The 23,664-nt window shown below is 32.9% G+C and overlaps 1 protein-coding gene and 1 long non-coding RNA gene across 2 annotated transcripts in view; one reads left to right on the forward strand and one right to left on the reverse strand.

Moving 5' to 3' along the window:
• The window catches only part of LOC149418913 (diuretic hormone receptor-like), a 579,308-nt gene that overhangs the window by 186,627 nt on the left and 369,017 nt on the right, over positions 1–23,664 (forward strand). The window lies entirely within an intron of this gene.
• On the reverse strand, positions 3,609–4,336 carry LOC149418916 (uncharacterized). The gene is made up of 2 exons (XR_016302998.1): positions 4,133–4,336; positions 3,609–3,928 (listed from the first exon to the last, which is right to left on the reverse strand). It is a non-coding gene; the product is annotated as an uncharacterized LOC149418916 (long non-coding RNA).

A 23,664-nucleotide genomic window follows, 5' to 3' on the forward strand; every position in this document is an offset into this window, starting at 1 on the left:
GCTCCATTATCATATTGGTCAATAAGTTGACTGCATCCTTCGCCAGTGAAATATAAGCCTGAGTGTCCATATTAAATAAAAAAAAATAAAAAAAATTGTAAAATTTTAATTGAAGATATGGCTGGTGGGACTGCCTTGTTTCCGCTGCGCTTGTAGTAACCGCTATGAATGATAGCGAGTAGGTACCTCTGGCCAATACACTGCAATACACTATGCACTGTATGCGGAGAGCGTTTGGTATCCGCTACCCACACAGTTCGCGTTGAATAATGTCGCAAATATATTTGGTGCACTTGACTGTTTTGTATTATTCGTTTCGAGTTATTATGTGATGGTTAATCGTGAACAAAATAATGCACTATTCTGACTTTAATGCTTAAGCATTTCAAGGAATGGAATTTTCACTAAAACTTTCGGTAGAACTCTTTAAATTTTGTTTTTTTGCGAGACAGAATATTATGCGTGTGAACTGTACAATTCTCGTTGTTACTTTGATAACTTTATAAAGTCTTTGGATAAATTAGAAGTATTTAATAAGTCTGATATTAAACATTTACTTACCCCAATGGGAACATTAGGAAACAAATTAACCACGTCAAACGAAATGAGTTTACAATTATTAGGGAGAACCAAATCATTCAATTCTTCTACTAATGTAAATGAGTTTTTAATTGTGTATTTAGGAGTGAAAACATTGGTATTATTAAACACGTTAGTATTATGACAATATTATAAAATGTTTTATGACAATATTATAAAATTTGGGGCATTACAACATGATACTACTGGTCTAATTGGGTTGAAATTTTATGAATTTTAATAAAACCATATAATTTTGGAGATTTGGGGTTTTTAGTTAAAAAATTTTTTACTTTGTGATATGAATCATCGTGGAATTTTTTAGTTTTACATGCCTTAAGTGTTAAGCCCAATACTGGGAATATTCCCTGTTAACTGTAAAATTCCCAGTATCCCTTAATCACCTTACAATTATTAATGCCCATTCTCTATTATTATAATATTTATATACACTAATCGTTTTCTTTTAATATATTGTTGTTTCATTTTGGTTTTACTTTCTCTCTCCCTCTGTATGTATATATATAATGACACATTTTGTATTGTTGATTAGTTTAATTTTGTACCCTGACGATGCTCGAGTGAAGCGAAACCGGTCGGTCTTAAAATTAATAAAAAATTCGTGGTTTTAAACAAAAAATATTGTTTTATTTCATTAATATTATTGTAATTTTGTTGAGACAAACATTCCCGTATTACGTTTAACCTGTCAATATTTGAAAATCTCCTACTGCCACCATATTAAGCGAAAATTTTTGCTTGTGTTGTGATGGAGGACTTATCCAGCCGAGGAAGTGAACACACGACGTCTGGATGGGATCCATACGCGATGCAAACTTAGCCACTGACCGTTCTATCTACATAATATATAAATTAATTACTTAGACTCCACATATTTTCTTATCTACATTGGTATGCACCTCAACACGGGTAACCACCCAGTGCGGCTCTCATTACCAAATAATATATATTTTTAAATGCTTCTAATATATTAATAAAAAAAACTGGTAGAATGCCCACATGATGTATTTTCAACTTTTATGAAATACTTTGAATGTAATGAAACAAAAATATATTTTCGAGAAATCTAGGGTGAGTTTCCATCTGCATTCTCACATTCGATTTACATTTTTTTAGAATATCGTTCAAGAGTCCCAACTGCTCTTAACTCCTTGAGGTACGAACTTTTTTTTCTTATTTTTTACCTTTTTTTTTTTTTTAATCAATTGATGTAACTTATAATAACGAGGAAAAAATATTTTAAAAAAAATTGGACTGAAGGCTTTTCAGGAATGAGGTGGTCAAAATTTTATACCACAGTACACATGGGAAAAAAATATTAGGTTCAAATCAAAAGTTTATTAGAAATAAAAAAGGCCATTTTATATGACTAATTGTGGAAATTTTCAAAACAGTTTTTATCTTTTTTTACACAAAGGGGTACTTTGCAAACACAACATATCCAGTTGGAACGTATGAGCCTGTCTTTTGTACTACAATTCGCACAACGACGTGAAGTAGTATGTTCTGGCCGGTGGGCGCTATTTTTCAGACGTATTTCAGGGTCCACGTAAGGCTTATGTCTCCTAATTTCCACCACCTCCGATGTGAACCCACGCTTTTTGGTGCATTTCAGCTCCTCTTCAGCCAAAAGTCCTCTGTAAACTTGCCTCCTGAAATCTTTGAGCCTCAATGGATTGTCTTTGTCAGCCTTACCCAACTTGCAGAGCTCTGTGTAAACAATGTAAGAATTTACAATTGTTGCATCTAAAAAGTGGAAAAATAAACGATCCCATCATGATTTAGACTTTCTGTTTATCAAGTAAACCGCCTTCTTTTGATCAAACTTGTCCACATAATTCATGCAGTTGTTATAATTATTTAGAGCCAACGGACATGGCACCCTTGTGATCTCACCAGTTTTCTCTTTACGGTTGACATGCATGGCATCCTTTGGGTTGTGAAAGTTTGAAAGGAGGTGTACAGCTCTTCTATCTCTCCATTTTATCATGGAAATTCCTGTATCACTCACGTACCAGTCATATTCACCTCTTTTTAGGTTTTTATCATCCTTCATCTTAGGCAAATATTTTCTGGTTGATTGGACAGTTCCACATGAGCGAATATTCATATCTTTCAGCTGTTTTGTAGGGGGTAGCAATTAAAATAATTATCAAAGTAAACTGTGTAGTTACGACCTTGAATAGATTGACAAAAATTTAAGACAACTCTTGGCCGTAAGTTAGACTCAGCGTAGTCACCAATTTTTCCTGTGTATATTTCAAATTTTAAGTTGTATCCATTTTCTGCACACATCATCCAGATCTTATAGCCTCTTTTAATGGGTTTTTTGGGCATGTATTGCTTCAATGTGCTGCGGCCTTTGAATTTGACCATGCTTTCGTCAATTGCCAAAGTAGGTGATGGCTTGTAATTTCGATCAAAGGTGTCTGACAAGCAGTTCAACAAAGGCCTTATTTTATATAATTTATCGAAATTAAGTTGACCTCTAGCAGGCATCAATGAATTGTCGTTGAGATGAAGGTTTGACAACAGCCAGCCAAACCTATGGACTGTCATAAATCTTGAAATATAGGGGTCGTGTAAATCAGGGGACGATGACCAATAGTCTCTATAACAGGGGGATTTTTTAATTCCCATTACTAAATTTAGTGCAATGAATTTTTTAATTTCCTGAACGGTTGTGGGTTGGTGATTTTTCCCGACTTGTTGTGCGTATAGATTGGTCTGGAAGCAGATATTTTCAATCAAACTAGGAGTCCAAAATTTCAGAAAAATTTCCAAAGGTGTGGGATTTTCCATCGTAAGAAAGTCATTATGTAGTCCTGTTTCTTCACGGAATTCACCAGGGAGGGCGGTATTGAACTTACGGCTCCATTTAGGCACGACTATAATCGCAGGTATGACAGGTGTAGATGCAGTTGTGCCTGGAACAGCAGCGGTGGATGACAAAACGGACATTGAGATATTAGGACTATACTGGGCAGATGGAGAAGACGATACTGGTCGGTTACGCGTACGCGAAAGATGAACATCAAAAGTAGATGGTGATTGTGAACCAGAAGGGCTGGATGTGCCTGCTATAGGGTGATCGAGTGTGGTAGATGAAGAAGACGCCGGGATTTGATTCCTCACACAAGATAGAGGCAGTTCATCATCATCATCGTCCGAAGAGGCGCTAACTGTGACATTTGCTAGATGCTCCTCCTGTAGATCCTCTTCCTCATTGTCTGAGCACCCATAACAACTGTCATCATCAGAAGGTATCTCTTCTAAAAGTATTCCTGCGATTTCTTCTTGGCGAAGACCTTTCTTCGGCATGGTGTATCTGTAAAATTATAAAATCCGAATAACCATGTTGTAAGACTAAAAAAATTACCTCAAGTACGGTGGTCGAAAAGCAAAACCACCAAAAAATTTCGATTTTACAAAAAAATACTATATTTATAGACATTTCTTATTGATAATTCAACAAATGAAATACAAGGGCACTAGAATTCATAAGAAATGGACAAAAATTCGAAATACATACCGTTATATTTCACTTTAAAGTCGGAGATCACAAAAAACCACAATTCGCTGGCAATTGTCAAACACATAACCAAACCGTGCAAAGCCACCTATTATCGCTATTGGAAACTAAATAGTAGAGAATCTATGTCTCACATGGCATTTAAAAAACTTGTCAATAGATGGCCGTTTTAGCATAATTATTTATTTTCAAGGTGGCCGAATTTTGAAACCACAGTACTTCAAAGAGTTAACCGTCTGGAGCCAATGAGCATATGGCATCCCTAATTAGGGTATGTTGTGAGGCTGAAGGTCTTACAAATATCATTGATCTGTCTTCTTCATAATATTTAGAGCTTATATAAATAAAAGAGCATGTAACTAATTGACAATATTTATTTGAAAAGAATGAAGTTAACATTTAATTTATAAATATTTCAAGGTGTGGCGATGAGGCTCGAAAAGTTCTTACTCAATTAAAATAACCTTAAATTTACTTGCTTGATTATTGTGATAAGGATGTTGGTAGGTAAATTAATATATGTATAAATGTGAATCATTTTATGTAGAGCGATGTCATTTTTACAATGGGTAAACTTAATGAAAATTAATGAACTGTCGGAAAATCCGTCCGCTAAATCTTCCTTTGAGACCGCTCGTTCAAGACTAGAGTCAAGGATATCACACCACTTTGATCAATGCTAGTATCGATGTTATTGTAACTATCACCGGGGGTTGGATGTTCCGATACGTTACAAAGATAATGGGAAGATGAAAAATATGGAGAAGAAGAAAGAGGGGAAACACCTGACTATTCGGATCGGTTCATCAAATACAGCTAGAGCCATTTCAAGCAACATTTCCATTTTGAATGGTGGTTTTTAACAGGGGCGTTACTAAATGTATCTTCTACTCAGGAACGTGCTGCTATATTATAGGCACTTATGTTATTTTGAATAAATAAACTGTGAAATAACACAAATTAATCAAATAAAAATTACTGGCGCACGGGATGAGAACCATTGATAGTGTTATTTTGATAAATGTTGTTCTCATAATAGTACGGCCGCTTCCTTCTCGCTATCGAGGAATCAAACATAGTTTCATTTTATCGTCATATTTTATTTTTATAATGTGAAAAGATTTTCAACAGCAGATTATTTTTACAAGGATAGGCTCAATTACCCACTAGTATAGCTGGAATATTTATTAAAAATAACATAGTAATAAATATTTTTCTTAGTTAGTTTATACAAAATTTGAATATAAACAAGATAATATTTCAATTTGTAACTTTAAATATCTTCTTTTAAAATACATTCATTCTTATGATTTTCACAGCCAAAAGTATTTTTGTTCTTTGTTTTTGGGGTATTATGCCGTGTTGCTCTACCTCTTTCTTTAACCAATGTTTCGGACAACGCTACAGTGTCCATCATCATGGCAAATGTGTAATTGATAGTGGTGAAATGTGTGCTTGAGTACGTCTGTGCGATACCGTGTTGCCAGCTCCACTACTCTACGAGTTCGTTTTACAGTAAAATTCAAAATGGTTTTCTGGGGAAAATTGATTATTAATTTTTGAGTAGCCGTCAATTACCGGATAGCAAGAACTATTGAGCTTAGATCTAGCGCCACCATACTTTAGGGACAGCCAAAGCTGTTAGAAAACGAAGCTGTTAGCCAAAGCTGTTAACGAAACTGAAAGTATCCACAAGAAACGAATAGATTGAAATTTTCAATAGTTTTGATGTACCAAATGTAGAACAAAGATATGCTAATAATATATTATTAAAACTATTCAAAAATACTAAATTCTCCACAATACCGTGTATTCATCACACTAGGTCAAATCACAATGACATCAAATATATTTTTAGTTGTAAAACCACATTCGGACAAATAAACTAAATTTTTTTGCGACAAAACTCCACATAATCCTCCCCCCAGATATAAAGCGAATAGAAAAGCTTAACGATTACAAATCAAGAATAAAAATCTGGCTGAACTAGATCAGTGAAAAAACTCTGAGAAAAAAATTAAAGACGATATAGAAAACAAATAAAATAGAAATTGATCACTTTAGTCCGCCTCAACACAGGTCACCTTAGTGATGAGGATTGAAAAATACAATTTACCATACTAATATTCAATATCATATTTTATATGCATAATATTTAAATAGTCGTTATAGTAAAAATAAATAAAAAAAACTAGCTCCAGACGGTTGGGAGCAATTTGGACTCTTGTGTGGAATTCAATTTAAAAAAGTTATGAAATAAGTTTATTGATGGACAACATACTCGATGCAGTTAGTGCCATCGCTACTGTAGACAGTACGATTACCAATCCAGTAAAAATGTAATTTGTTCTGCCTGCGCAGGTAAAAGCTACATTTTTCATAAACAAAAGTTCTATTATTTATAGTTGTAATAAGAATGTTCAAAATAAAAAAATAATATTGCAAAATTTCATTTAGTTCATAATTTTTGTTCCATTAGTCTGTACAACGCTACAAAGCGATTTGAACTGCTATTTTATCACAATAATAATTAGTCAATAAGATGTTTGGATTGCAAACAAAATTCAAAATTCAAATTTCCAAAAGAGTGTAGAATTCTTTTATGCAAAAACCTTGAGTAAATCAGCTGAATAGTATGTTCATACAAAAATAATTTATGCCAATTTTTCAAAAGAAAGGCTGGTAGAGTTTTCGTAATGTTTACACAAATTTGATTTACTTAATTTGGTTTCTAATACTCTTCATTAACTCGATTATTATTTTCCATATTCAAAAGACTAAATAATTGGGTTATTTCAGAAATCCAACTTATTTTGATTGCCACTTTACGATGTTGCTTTATATAATATAATGTCGTTAATGGGCTTGAATTAAGCTATGAACCAATTTAAAGTATTCAACAGCAGCACTTAGTTGCAATTACATTACTGAAAGCGGCACGAGGTACCAGATGTCCGGGCTTGTAGGCAGGTATAGGTATAACAGAATAACTAGGCACTACATTTCAAGGGATGCTCTCGGCTTCCTGAAACGATTCACCTGCGGGAAGGTGCTTTTATTTTCATCGATCCAATAGAATTTATTTATTAATTTTATTTTAGTAATTTGTACATTTAAGTTTACAAATGACTAATTAATTTGTTAGATATTAATATTCTATGTTTTTTCTTGCTTTATGTGGCTTCTACACAACATTTTGAACTTTTCAATTGGGGCAGACTTTAGGTTTTCCGGCAGCGCGTTATAGTATTTCATCCCTTTATATAATATACTGTTCTGAGTATTCACCTTGTCCTTTTTTGGTAGCCTGATTTCATTGCAGGTCCTAGTTTTATGTTTGTGTATGTCCTTGTCGTATACAATTTTATTTGATAAATATTTGGGTAGCAGGTTGCTTACTATTTTGTGTACAAATATCATCGTGTTCAAGGTCAACATCTGTTTCACCGCTAGCCAATTTAGTTCGTTTAACATTTTATTTACTTTTGAATATCTATTTCGTCTGAGTATTGTTCTCATTGCCCTATTTTGGAGAATTTGAAATTTATTTTGTTCTCTGTCGTTACTCAGAAAAAGGATAGTAGTAATTAAAATGTGGAGCAATAATGGAGTTATAAATGGTGATTGCAGTTTTTTCGGACAGTTTTTGGCGAATTCTTTCGAAAAAGGATATCTTTTTTCCAATTTTCTTTTTGGTATATTCAGCATGTTTGTTAAAGTTTAGTTTGGAATCTATTATAACTCCTAAGTATTTTAAATCGGTAACATTTTCAATAATTTCACCATCAATTTTGATTTTGCTTTCGCTGGATGTCTTCTTATAACCAATTACTATACATTTAGTTTTTTTTATTATTTATTTTTAGCCATCTTGATACATTATCTAGTTCATAATTTAAAATATTTATTAGTTCTTCATAGTTTTCTCCAATTATATATATTAGTGTATCATCGGCAAATAATCGTACTTTGCATTTTGAAAATATTTTAAAAATGTCATTCATATAGATTATGAATAGTAGAGGTCCAAGGACTGATCCCTGTGGTACTCCTAATTTATTTTCCATTGGTTTTGAAAATTGATTATTAATTTTTGTTTCCTGTATTCGGTCTTTCAAATACTCTTTTATTAATTTAGTGGCTACAGTTGAGAAACCAATTTCTTTAAGCTTTCTTATCAATATTTTTCGATCTATAGTTTCGAATGCCCTTTGAAAATCCAAAAATATTGCTAAGATAAATTTATTACTATTCATTCCTTCTTTCCATTCTTCACAAAATTACATTTAACGCTGTTTCACAAGAATTATTACATCTGAATCCCGATTGTTCTTGGTATAAAATATTGTGTTCATCTAAGTATTGCAATATTTGTTATTTTATTATCACTTCAAGTATCTGTTCATATTTCGGTAATTGGTCGAAATTCTTCACATTTTCTGGTATTTTTAACCTTTGGAACCGGTATAATGGTAGATAGTTTCCATGACTGTGGAAATTTTCCCACTTCAAATGTCTGATTAATAATATTTAATAAAATAGATCTAATTACTGGAAAAGCATCTTTTATTAAACTAATAGTTAATCCATCTGAACTATTTTTTGATTAAATTTTGTTTAAAATGTTAAATAAATATTCTGTAGTTATTTTTCTGAAGACAAATAATTCTTTGTTTGAGATTTTATTATCATTTGTAGGGTTGAAAATAATGTTAGGTTTTAATTTGTTAATTTGAGTGATACTTTCTAAAAAATATTAAAGCTATTAGCCATGTTTTCTTCGTTTATATCTTTTGGAAAGTTTATTATTTTTGTGTGGTTTTTGTTATCTCCATGTACTAATTCTTTAATGCTTTTCCAAATTTTTTTGGGATCCCTTTCTTCCGAGTTTATTTTATTTTTTATGTACTCATTATGCGTTCTTTCTATGTCTTAAGAGTATTTATTTCTCAATTTTTTGTAGTTATTCCAATCTATAGTCTATTAGTAAGGTTTGCTCTCTTGTAAAATGTATCTCTATCGTGCTGCATTGTGCGTAGTTCTTTTGTGAACCATTTATTATTGTTTCCTTTACGAATCTTCTGTTCTGGAACTACTTCATAAATGGATTTTTTAATGTTTAATGTCATCTAGTCAGCTGTTTTGTTATATTTCATTTGATTTATTTCATTCCAATCAATAGTCTCTAAGGTCCGAATGAAGAGTTCCTTATTGTATCCTCTATAATTTTTAAATGTTATTACTTGCGTTTCTTTACTGGAGTTGTAGTTTTCTCTGTCATTTATTAGAATTTGAATCATATTATGGTCGGTAATTTTAGGTTTATCTAATACATTCACACAGGTTAAATTTATTTGAGATTACCAGATCAATCAATGTTTTAGAGGTATTAGTAATTTGTGTGAAATCTTTAACTAATTGTTTCATACCTGCAGTTTGAATAATAGATTTCAGTTTTTTGTGTATATGTCTGCATTTGCTTTAAAATTTATATTGAAATCTCCAACTATTATGTTAATATTTTCATCTTGCATATTTTCCATGCTTCATCTTTGAAAATGTGTTAAGAAGTCGCATTTACTTGTGTTTGGTGATCTATAAATAACAGTATATACACCTTTCTTCATTCCTGATTTAATGCTGATGGCTAAAATCCAATAATGTTTTTCGTGTTGGTGATTTGATATCACTTCATATAGAACTTTATTACTTAAGAGAATCATCACTCCTCCTGTATGTCTGCTATGCGAGTCACAACGGATGGTATTATAATGATCAAATATAATTTCCCTATCTTGGATATCTTCAGTCACATGTGTTTCACTCATCATAAGCATAAAAGGTTTCTTCTCTTCTAAAAGTATTTTGACCTCTTCGTAATGTGCTATCATGCTTTGTATGTTCAAGTATATAATTTCATCTTTCTCGTAACTTTTGTTTATAAAAAAGAAATTCTGCTCATTTTTGCTTCTAGTTTTCTTTTATAAATTGGGCATTCCTTATTCATGGCTGAGTGACTACAATTTAGTTTCAGTCCTAATCTTTGACTTGTCAATATACAATTGATGCACTGAATATCCTCATCCGTGCAATCTTTTACGTAATGATTTTTTGCGCATTTTGGACAAGATTTTAGGTTTCTGCAATCTATAGCCTTGTGATTGAACCCATTACGTTTAAAACATCTCATGATATTTAAATTGTCAAAAACCCTGCATCTGTCCCATCCAATATTTATTTTTTCTGCATTTAACATTCTTTCGTAGGTCTAAGTAAGGAAGGAAGGCGGAAGTAGTCGCCAGGGGATGCATAATTTAGGGAAAAGCAACAGTTGAATATATAAATCATTTCGGATAGGACGTTTGAAGCACTATGAGTCAAATTTCTAAAGGTTAGAAAATAGTGGCCAAGATTTCAAAAGTTACGAAATTATTGTGTTTTATTTGTCTTAAGAGTAAAAAATACTTGTTTATAACCACCTCGTTGCAGAGAGAAAGACATGCCTGGTGAGATACCAATTTAGTCGCGTTTTTTTATTTTTTTATTTTTTATAGTAAATACCTCACAAGAGTCCCAACTGCTCCCGTCTGGAGCCAGTGAGACTATGGCATCCCCAATTGGGGGATGTGGTGAGGCTGAAGGTAAGTGGGGAAGGGAAAGAGGAAGGTGGGGAAGTACCTGGCTATTCAGATCTAGTCACTAAACACGGCTAAAGCCATTTGGAGCAACGTTTCAATTCTGAATGGTGGTCTTACACCAGGGCGATACTGGTAGTATCTTCCACTCTGGAACGTGCCGCAAATATACTATATATTATTTTAATTAATTAATTGTGAAATAACACAAATTAATCAAATAAATTTATTTGCGCACGCCGGGTTCGAACCCGCGACCTTCGGAATGGCAGTCCAATGCGTTACCACTGGACTATGCCGGTTTAACCTTAATACAGTATTTCCAAACATAAAAATACATGTTTATTACCACCTCGTTTTGCAGAGTGTTTAACCTTAATACAGTATTTACAATTTTAAAAATTAAAATATACTACCACTTCATTGCAGAGTGAAAGACATACCTGCTGAGGTACTATTTTAGTCGCGTTTAACCTTAATACAGTATTTACAATCTTAAAATAAATCTTAATTGAAAATAAAATCAATCTTAAATTGGTCACCATGACACAGGCAGCCGCCTAGTATGGTGATTCATTATATCTACTTTATGTAAATTTCAAAATAATGTAACATATATTAAATAAAATAAAAAAAAAAACAGTGAAAAATTCGTGATTTTTTATGTAATTTATATTAATTTAATATGACATTTTCTTTAGGTATAGTTGAGATTTCCATCTAAAATTCAAATCTTAACACATTTCCACAATAAGTCTTCTTTGGTGTTTTGTTTTTACAGATGTTTCGAAATTCCCTCACGTCCCGTGACTCGGAGCAGCCCTCGTTAGAAAGGCTCGTGCAAGAATGAATATTATCCCTCCATACACAGAGATTTCAGAAGTCGATTTAGGTAAACATAGGTTTTTTTCTTGCAAAGTTTCAATTTAGTTAGAATTAAAAAAAATCTGTAAGTGAAACGGCTGCGCGACCTTTTCAAAGTACTCAACCTAGCTAAATAATAAATATGAAATCTTTAATTACCACCAGAATAAGATTCACAAACTAATAGTTCTACTCACTTGTCATAAAGGATGTTTTGTTTTTTATTTCTTAAATTGTGTCTCATTAAAGGTAACGTGATAAGGAAGAAATCCAAAATAAAATGTAAACAGTCAATTTCCCAAAAATAAATAAATATGTTGTTTAAATCAAAATGTAAACTTTATTTTATTTATTTATGTTTTAAACTTTCGATGCAATTTTATATTATTGAAAAACCTCACTAGATATTGTACCTATTCTGATTTCTACAACTTATTTATGACTAAAAAATCCTGCATTTAGTGGATGTAATTATAATTAAATATAAAATAATTGATAAAATGTTTGAAAAGAGCATTTTTGCCGGCAGAAAATGCCGATTTACATTTACGGAATTGATCGAATATTATTTTTTATTTATTGTTATTTCAAGCGCATCTAAATTGTTGAGGCCTCGACCTATTCCGTTTCTATGTAATACATCTATACTTGAAGACTTATTAAATGAGTGATCTGTATCTATTAAATGTGTTGCAAATTCCGAAAAACCTATTTTGTTTAAACATCTCAAGTGCACAACTACACTCGTTTAAACATTTCTTGCAGTTTTACCAATGTAAAATGCTTCGCAATCATTACATCTAAGTTTATAGATGCCTGAGTTGCTTAAATTATTTTCTTTATCCTTTTAGTTAGTTAAAAGTTTACTCATGTTTGTAACAGCTGCGTCGCCGCTGCTAGAAAAAAACTGAATCAACAATCAGGCTTACGAAACATCAATTGAAATATCGACCTTTGATACCGTGATACGTAAACTGCTGATAAGAAGAATGTGAAAGAATGCAGGGTGATGCAAACGTTTATACAATGAACCGAGTCAGAGGTCCTGCGGGTTCGATGTCCAGACGCTGCTCAAACCCGTGGAAGACGAGAACAAAGGAATCAGCACCTATATAAACGGAGGAGGACCTAAGTATAATCATCATTCCATTCAACAAGTCTGACTCGGCATAACGTTAGTCTTCACCTCGACCCCGCGGTATCATCGCTGGCCAGCATCTCTCGCTCATCTGCGTACCAGTCCATCTCGTTCACACCGGAGTACACGGAAGACCCCACGCCTTCACCAGTTCTAACCACATCCACGAGTCCGGTCTCCACCACTCCATCGCCGTCATCGCCGTCTATACATGGTATCATCCTCATCGGTCCAGATCCATCTCCTAACTGCGCAATTAGACTGACTCAAAACACTGTAGCTCAACACCATCATTATCTTTCACTGTCACACTACCAAGATCCCACAGGTTTGTGCACATGAAGATGAAAAATTATAAATGAATAAAATTCTAAGTTAACCTGGTTTTTATTCACTGCGATTTTGGAGTCGTTGTTTTTTTGCAAAGATTGTATTAATTAAGGTATGGGTATATCCGTTATTTATGGCGATGGATTTGATAACAGAGAGTTCAATATTAATGTTAACTTTAGATACCGGAATAGTGACAAGTCTGTGGACCATAGAAGGCATAATTTCTATGGGAAATGGGATGGTTTGAAGTACCATGAATAACTGTATCAGTAAAAGTAGGTTTTATATAAATATTAAAATTGAATTTATTATTAATAATGGATAGAGATAGGTTTAGGAAATTTAAACTACAATAAGTAACTATTTCTAGTGCGAACTTAATATTTTTTATGGAACAAATTAAGGTTGACATTCTATACCTTTCCATATGCAAAAAATATTATCAACATAAATAAATATACTTAGAAATAACATCAACGAAGCTGACATCGCTCTTTTTCGAAGGTCTATGCGGATGCTAATACTAGAGATGGCTAAATTATGTAAAATTAAAATTAAAATAAATATTGAAGACAATATTAGTGATTTCGAAACGAAAATCTGAAACAGAAAAATCAGAAAAGGAAACAGTCACATCTGGGACTCGAACCCAGGACCCTTGTCTTTTCGGGACAGTGCTCTACCAACTGAGCTAATGAGACCCTATTCTCCTCGGTCACTTTTAACTGTACCATACTTCGAATAAGAACTACTAACATTGTCTTCATTTTTTCACCGCACATTTTTATTGGCAACTATCTTTGTGTATGATCGCAAGATTCAACCCGAACTAAATGCAATCCAAACAGCGTCTTTTTAGATAAACCTATCTTATTTTTTATTTAATGTGCGACATCTGTTGACTTTTCTGCAAGTCTAGAATGAATTTTTTTTTTTTCGGAATAACTTTATTGAGTAAAACCTCAAATTGTAATATTTAAATATTGAAGACAATATTAGTGATTTCTAAACTTCGTGACTGTTTCCTTTTCTGATTCTTCTGTTTCAGATTTTCGTTTCGAAATCACTTATATTGTCTTCAATATATAAATATTACAATTTCAGGTTTTACTAATTAAAGTAATTCCGAAAAAAAAAATGTTGATATATTGTAAGAGATATTTTTTGAAACCCAAAAAGATTTATATCAACATCTATTATTGGAGCCATCCATTTTTTTTAAATACCTAATTTTTCAGCTTTCTAAAGTGGAATTATACCTCAAGCCCATTTTTGTGTGATTTAAAACACTTATTTTCACAGTGATTTAAAGATATTTTTGGAAAGGCTTTCCAGGAAAGATTTATTTCTAACTCCATGTTAGTATTTTTCTCCGGCGTTTCACTCTGACTCACGTTCGTTGGTTATGAGATCTCTTGACATTTATTCAGCTTACGTTTTCGCTTATTCCAGCTATTATATTATTTAAACGGAAAAGCATGTTTACCTCTTCTCTGTTTGTACTCACGATATTTGTACACGGTGGAGGTTTGATTTCGATTTTATTTGTTTCCTTTATTTTCTGCTTTTCAATCAAATGCCGTACCAAAAAAGTTTTCTAATTTTAAAATCAACATTTTTAAGATTATTTTCACACAGAATATGTCATCTTTGGGGATGATCTGTGGAGGGTCTTTCTAAGGTAAGGAAAGAGAGGAAGTTCTGGAAAGGAGCGACAGATTTCTGAATCTATCTTTCCACCGCGGTGCAAGGCGATGCGATGGGTCGAGAGAGAGTCCGGCTTTAGAAATCAAAAGGCCTCCATCAACCAGTCTATCCCGATCCTACCCACCACGTAGTATGCCGGGCACCCCTGCTAAGTCACCAAACGTAGCGAACCACTTGGGGTGACCTATAGCAGTGGTGTTGTTTATAAAACAGTTTTATCCATTCGTCGAGCGCCCCTTGTGGCCGCAATGTGCCTGTTTTAAAATGACTGTTATTAACTAAATATATTAGCTCTCCAAAAGTAATCACTCTCCTTTTATGAGGATATGTTCATAGACAATAAGTGAAAATTGATTAAAACATATGTTTAATGACTAAAAAAGTAGTTATATTTTAGTGTAAGTAATACAACAAAAATAAATCAAATTTTATAACGGGCGTAAACGTAATCATTTCCAAACACTTAATCTCGGTAAAACATTATATTTGAAGGCACTTGAATGTTACTAGGACCATATTTAATCAGAATCAGACATCTTATATTCATTAAAATTGATAACCTTAATAGGTAATGAGTACATTAAAAAAAGATTCCGGCCTGTGCCCGTCAGATCAGGTGCGCCCAATGGAGGGTTAACCGCACAGTGGGGAATATTTACAAGGAATCAAGTTGAACACAATTGTAAATTTTGTGGAAGGGAATGAGATAACCATTAGACCAGTCAACGATTGACCTAAATATGAAGCTGTTATCATTTATCGAAAAAGATTTAGGCTTCAACTTTGAAAAAAATTGGGATGCGCTTCCTTAGTGCTTGTATGTTCAATAGACCATTTAGAAAATTTTCCAGGAGACTTTTTTTTTGTTTTTACGGGCAAATTCTAAAAAAATCTCAATTTTGGTAATTTCTTTTTATAAAAAAAATATATAAAGATCATTTTTCGAAGATTAAAGCTATAATATGCCCATACTATGACTTTTAATTTGGACGTTGAACATGGCTTGAAAATGATGAATGATTATTTTGGATATTGAACATATCGTCTGGACATTGAACAATTCGGCTGCCATAAGTTTGAGGTATTTTTTTGTTCAATTTGCCAATTAGTGGTAAGTTGAATATACGGAGTGATTTTCAGATTTTAAACACTTTACTTTTATCTAAGGTAGTAGTTGACTTAAAGTATTACTTTAAAATATACAAACTGCACAAAAACTGCTATGATAAATCATAAAAATATTATGTAAGTTTGAAAACAACGTACAAGTACAAAGGTACCTACCTCTAATATACTACTATCGGCTGTCGGTGCATGCGTCATGTGAAATGTTCTTACACCGTACGTATTACGGCCTCCGTGGTCTAGAGGTACCCTTGAATAGAGAACCGGAGGTCGCTGGTTAAAACCCTGGCGTGCGTAAGTAAATTTTATTTGATTCATTTATGTTATTTCACAAATTATTCATTAAAAATAACATAGAGTTTATTTGCGGCATGTTCCAGAGTGGGAGATATGGTGTAAAGACCACCATCAAAATTGAAATGACTTTAGCCGTGTTTGGTGACCAGATCTGAATAGGTACTTACTTACCTTCTCTTTTCTCTTTCCTCTCTTTCTCCTCTCCATCTCCTTCCCCTCTACACTACCTTCAGCCTCACAATATACGAATATACCCCAATCGGGGATTCCATAGTCTCACTGGCTCCAGATGGTTGGGAGCAGTTAAGACTGTGTGCAGTATTCCATAAAAAAAATCCCGATTGATGCGTAAAATTATTCAAGTTCAATTTTCTGTTTAAAATTGGAACTGATTAGTATTAGTATTGAGCTTATTATTTATGTTGATTATCGTGAGTAAAACATATTATTTTTAAATACTTTTAGCTATTAATATCCTAAAATTATAAAATCCCGCAATTTGTGTTATGATATAAAAATTATAACACTACATTTATTATTGTTAGTCGTGTGCCTAGTTGGTTTTATTGTAGTTCCTACATAAGAATTTATTTATTGTTTTTTATGTGACTAATAAACAATAAATCTGAAACATTTAATTGAATGAATTAAAAATTGAATGATTTGGACTTCGTTTTCATCAACGATATCAGAAGTGATAACGGACTAAATATGTGTCGTAGATTTCTTTCAATCAGACTATGAAGACAGTTGACTTCTTGCACATTTCCATGTCCTGGCTCTTTTGTTGTATTTTTTGAATAAAAATAAGTTTTAAAGCACTAATATAATTTATTAAGACTCATTTTAGGTAAAAGCCCCAAGGGTGTAAATGAATAATTGAATTAATAAATAATAAATGAAACATAATTAATTCAAGAATTACATGTAAAATATGGTGAAAAAGCCTATAAATGACTTAATTTGAAGATTTACCTTTCTATTTGATCTACTGGTCTAAGGTTTATTGATTCTGAAGTCGGTGAAGTCATTTTTCAGTTCAATAACAGTATATATTCGCAATTAAACGTATTTTTAGTGTAACAATTTAGTTGTTATAAAACAACTAAAAATCAACATAGCTGTTCAGCTTAACTAGCCGTCTCCTGATTGGTTGAAAGTGGATATTGAACATTCAAGACCTCATTCGGCGGGATGTTGAACAAATATCTATGAACTTCTAAAAAAATATTATCTTCATAACGTTGAGTGTTTGAATGTTCAATATCCGGGATTTTTAACAAATATGAACAAAAACATTGTTCCGTGAGTGGCACTCATAAAATGCTGAAAATGTCACTTAAAAACCAAAAAATATGTTTTTTTTTAGCTTCATTAATGCACAATAGGCTAATGGACATATTGGCATTCATAACTCAGTTTTGCAAAAAAAGATCTATTGAACATACAAGAACTAGGAAAGCGGATGGTTTTCATAGTTAGTGTTGAGCACTACAAATTTCCCAAACAAAAAGTTAAATATCCCGCCACCTTACTAAATACATTTGTCCCAAATCTTTTTAATTGATTTCTGCAAAAGGTCTTGATGTGGCTAGGTGGTTTTCTTAAATTTACGTAAATACCGCACCAAATATGCGAGTCCCAACTGCTCCCGACCGCCAGGAGATAGACTGTAGCATCTCCAATTGGAGTGTATTGTAAGGCTAAAGGGAAGGAGATTGAAAGAGGAAGGCTATTCATAACTGGTCACCAAACACGGCTAAAGTTATTTCAAGCAACTTTTCAATTTTAAATGGTGCTCGTACACCAGGGCGTTACTGAGAGTATCTTTCGCTTCGGAACGTGCCGCAAATATACTTTACATTTTTTAAATTGATTTAATTGTGAAATAACACAAATAAATCCAATAAAATTTACTTGCGCACGCCGGGTTTTGATCCCGTGATCTTCATGTTGCTAGTCGAGAGCCTTACCCCTTGACCACGGAGGCCATAATTATAATATTCTGCTAATATTAATTTGACGTACGCAAGATTTATCTCACAAACAATTTTTCTCTAAATAGTATAAAATAAAGTCGCTATCCGCATCTGTCTGTTTGTGCTCATAGTTCTTCTAAACTACGCAACGGATTTTCACTATCATTTAGAATTCTGGTATATTTAAAGAAAGTAGAAAAAAGACGATGCTTATCCTAGAATTCGCAATACCAAAACTTTACTAGAAATCATTCAGAACCCCGAGCAACGCTGGGTACACGTCAACTAGTTATATATTAAATGGTTAAAAATTGTTCACGTTCGATTTCCAAGTAAATGTTATTTTTCTCACCTAAAGAGAAAAAAATATGTCTTTTAGGCAATCCGTCTTCTTCTGAAAGAAAAGTATTCATGTACATACTAACGGGGTAGGTTTAGGAAATTCGCCAACACTGTTCATGTTCGAGTGGCTTCGGTGACATTCATCATTCTTGTTTTCAGGACCAGTGGGTCGGAAAATTTCTCCAATACGTTGGAAACCAGGATACGTATATTGTCGTGGAGTTGATGGGGTGTAGTCCAAACATATTTATAACTTTATTATTTTTTGTACAAGAATTGACATATTATAATACTACTGCCTCTGAGTAAAAAATGATTTTATAAAATTTAAAAACATCGGACGAAAACAAAAATTTTTGGGAACTTTTTGTAATTTTATTTATATTATATTTCTGTTATGTGGCCTTGTACAAATGTTTCTTATTTGCACAAAAATTTGGTGCAGTGTTTGTGGTAATATTGTCGCTGGAGACGCTGTCGGTTAAATGATAACCAAATTTATTTAAAATTATTTCAGAAAGCAATCAATTTGTGGTTTGACATATTTTATAAAATAAAAAAAATATTTTGTTTACAACCACAGTTTTAAAAATTTATTTAATTTCTGGTATTTTGTTAACATCAGCAAGACGATTAATTTATTCTTGGCTAATTTATATAGCGCCACTTTTGTGAGATATCACCTCAGGAGCGAATTAAAGTTGATGCAAGTATTACAAAAAATATGAATATTACAAAAATAAAGTGATTTTAAGTTAAGTAAAATGAAGTACAGGAACAGGTGACACGAAAATAGAAGATGGAGACTCTGCAGCCGACGATTTTGACAATTATTATTATTTATTAAGTCACGAAACGAAAACAATTTTCAGTTTAAATATTATATTAATTCAGGTAAGTACCTAGTTTATCGCTTGTCTAAATTTTTCACTAGAACTGATTCCAATTTTGAAAATGACACTTTAATTCTAAGCAAATCCGAGTTCCATAGAAACTAGTTTAACTTGAAATACAGACAGAACTAACTAACTAACTAAACATCACGCCGTTTCCCCGCAGGGGTAGGCAGAGAGGACGGACCGCCAAACAACTCGGTCTTGGCACACACTTCTTGCCTCATTCACATTCATACATCGCCTCATACATACTCTTCTCTTGTTCTGACTCTTGACATGGCCCGACTCAAGTATCTGATTCACTTGGTCGTGCCATGTCTTCCTCGGGCGTCCCCGACTTCTGCTACCATTCACATTTGCATCGTATATTCTCCTTACACTCCTTTCTTCGCTCATTCGCTTTACATGCCCAAACCATAAACCACATCAGCCTTACACTCTTTACGGATATCCACATTCCTCACACGATCATACATGGTTTTACCACATATACGCCTCAGGGATCTCATTTCAACAGCATTCAATCTACTTTCATCCTTTCTTTGCCAGTTCCATGCCTCACTTCCATACATCAGGGTAGGTACCAGCACTCCATTGTGGACTGCTAACTTCGCTTCTTTGGACAATTTTTTGGTAGCGCCAACTGCGTTCAGTCATCCATTAATGGAGTTACCTGCATTTACTCTTCTTTCAATATCTCTGTCAGCCTTCCGATCTCTCGTAAACATGCTTCCTAAATACACAAATTCATCCACCTGCTCCAAGTATTCCTCATTCACTGCTATATTGCACACTGTTTACGTACTTTCTTACTTTAATCATTAACTCATTCTTCACGCATACTTCGTTCATCCTAGACACGAGAGACTGCAGATCATCCATACTATTAGCAATCAGCACCGCATCATCAGCATACAACAGGTAACATACTTTCAGATTACTCAAAACTTGATAATTTCCCGTCAAATATCCACTCGAGAGCCTCCCCTAATCCACTTAGGACTAGGTCATGTCTTCATCAATGTTATTAACCAGGAGTCTCGAATGATTGCCCACTGAGCCGGTTTGTCTAACATGTCACCTCTACATGATGTGATATGATGTTACTGCTTATTTGGATCGGATAATATCAAACGTGATTTGATGAAATAAACAAAAGGAAATCTCTCACGTAAATATGGCTTGCAATCAAACTAAAAATAATTTAAATAAATTTTAGTTTTCTTGAGGTTTATATGTGGTGAAATTGTACTAGTCACAAAAAAAGACAACTACATAATTATTTTACACTAAATTGTCCAAAAGGATTTGTTCCTGAAGTGTTGAGAAGACCCAAAACGCACGCCTAATTAATGAAGTAACAAACACCCAATTAGAATTAAAAGGGACGATGGGCTCAACCTTGATATTCCTTGGTATTTGGAAATAGACGGTTACACCAAAACTAAATGTCAAAGACCACATTAATTTCACTGATTAAGATCTAACATTCCGATTTTCTACCGATATATGAGTAATGGATAAACCAAAACTAATAAAAACAGTATTTTGGGAACAATAAATATAATATTACCCAGTCGGGGTATAAGACCAAGGCTTCGAAGTTGAAAACCACGATAGTGTCAAAATATATTGACATGGATTTTTTTCAAACCATACATTAAGGGCACTGTCAGTTTTTTTTAACTAATTGGACATAACCAAAAAATTTATTGTAATCTATCTATTGTAAATATTGAACATTCTATCTATTGTACATAATGAAATTCAAAATTCCTCGTTTAGGGCTGCGCTATTTGTTGAAAGTATTTCTTTTATGGAAGGCTTTTACACCATTTTCATAATTATTTACATTTCAACATCCAGCTAGATAACATTTCTGTCACTTGTTTAAGTCTTTATAGATTATTTGGTTTTTTTTTGTTTTTTTCACAAAAGCTTTTTCCCCTGATGTGTTTTTACTAGTTTAATATTTAATACAAGAAAATATACATTTTTATTCAGAATTATTATTCTTTCACTTTGGAAATCATTTTGGTCTGGTCAAATCTTTTAAAATTGGTTTCCAGTTATTTTTTTTGCTCAGAGTGCGTTTTCTGTTATTTAAAATATACCTTTCCATATTCATAATCTGGAGAAAACTCCTACCCTTGACTCTTACTTGCTAGAAAAAATTATATTTTACAAATAATTTACTTTTATTAAAAAGGGTAAAAACGAGACGTTCTTTGCATTCTAACAAATTCATAAATATAAATGAAATGATTTGTGTACCCGAAGAATATCATTTGTGAAAACACTTGGCATAACAGGAATAAAAGTATCTTTTTTTTCTGTTTTTCATCGCGAAAAGGTGCTGAAGCTCGAGGATTGTTTATGATGAACATGTTTTTGTTGTGAAATGTTTCAGAAATATATTTGGGGAAGTATTTTGACGTACCTGACTGAATTAGACTGGAGATTTTATCTTTACAAATGTAAATGTATCTGCGTACTTAATATTCTGTTCCCATTTTGACTTTTAGATGGAGCAGTCTACATTATGTTTTAACTTTCTGTTTGCTAATTCAACCTCTATACATTTTATGCTAATGAACTGGCGTTTTGTAATTTATACAAAAATTCATAGTAAACGTAACAAAAAATGTTCTTTTTAAAAAACATTTATAAAAATCTGCACAATCACCTGAAATTTCAACAAGCAATTGTAAAACAGCCTTACTAATAAGAACCACTTCACAACCGTTAAACGGTTATTTTAATGCATATTCTTCTAAGACTGTAATTTCTATTTCGAATTATTACTAATAAAAAATGTCGCACAACTTTGCTTTTCTCAGACTAGCACATTTTCTACTACTACTCAATTTTTTAAAAAGCTTCGTTGCTAAATCTGTCACAGTGAGGGATTTCCTTACTAGTTAGCATTGTACAACATAAACTTTCAAAGGTCAATTGAATGCATTTTCACAGAGTATTTTGGTGTTAAATTTAGTTTAGACTGTTATTTCAAGGTTTGAGTAAAACCGACAGTAAAAAAAATAGGACCTCACCACTAAGAAATGTTTTAATAAACTTAATTTGTTCAAATAGCGGAATCTATCAAATGGACCGCCCATTTCTACACAGGGTCAAAAGTATTTTGGGACTCCAGACCAGAGGTTGCTGCCAAATCAACAGTGGTGCGCACTTGCGATTTGTACAAAATGAACAGTTGTGTACTATCTGCAGTATTTTCGGGACCTGTACAGAGCGCTCTGCTTCTGAGAAGTTTACATGACTCTTGCTTCGATGAAGCCTCCGTTGCTGAGCTGGTCACTTTTCACTGGTCGTTTATTTTGTCACAAATTGCAGTAGTTTTTTCACTGTCCTCCTCACCAGGTATTCCTGTTCTGGTTGTTGTATGGGCGTTCCATCATGATTTCCTTCATGTATGTATGTTGATTTCCACTATGTTGATCAGTAGGGTATTAATTGTTTCCTTTATATTTGAGTCGATCATTTTTAGTAGAGTTGCATAATATTGAAAACATTAGTGTTTTAAAAAAACACTTTTTTTATATATTAACGATCAGCTTCATGTGGGTATTAGAGGCATAACCCCATTCAATAATTCTATATTCTATATGCCATTGACAAAGAGCATAGTAGACTTTAAAAAGATCATTTTAACTCAGTGTATTGCGTATGTTTTACTAAGTTACACCAAGTATTCTTGATGTTCTCTATTTTCGAGGGGTAAGGCTCTCAACCAGCAAGCTGGAGATCGCGGGTTCAAATCCAGGAGTGCGCAAGTAAATTTTATTTCATTAATTTGTGTTATTTCAATAATAATATATAGTATATTTGTGGCACGTTCCAGAGTAAAAGATACTCTCAATATCGCCTCATAAGTATAGTTTGTAATTTCGATCCTTTTTAGACGTAATGAGACATGATTGGGTCTGAGAAACATTAAATTCGACCTGGGTCTTATATATATGAGGGTCTGAGAAACATTAAATTCAATTGGGCTAACCCCAAGAGGGAACCCTGCAGAGGTAACCTGATACTAACGTGATACACATAGGAGAATAATATTATTGTGATCTGATTTTTCTGTTTCAAATTTGAATTTAAGAATCGCTAATATTGTCCTCAATAATTAAATAAAAAATATTTTTTATCTTTTTTGTATCAACATAAATGCGGAAAGGAAATAAATACGGCTCAATAA

This window comes from Hesperophylax consimilis, chromosome 13, assembly GCF_061612785.1.
Source record: "Hesperophylax consimilis isolate HC1 chromosome 13, BYU_Hcon_1.0, whole genome shotgun sequence".
NCBI classification, from domain to species: domain Eukaryota; kingdom Metazoa; phylum Arthropoda; class Insecta; order Trichoptera; family Limnephilidae; genus Hesperophylax; species Hesperophylax consimilis.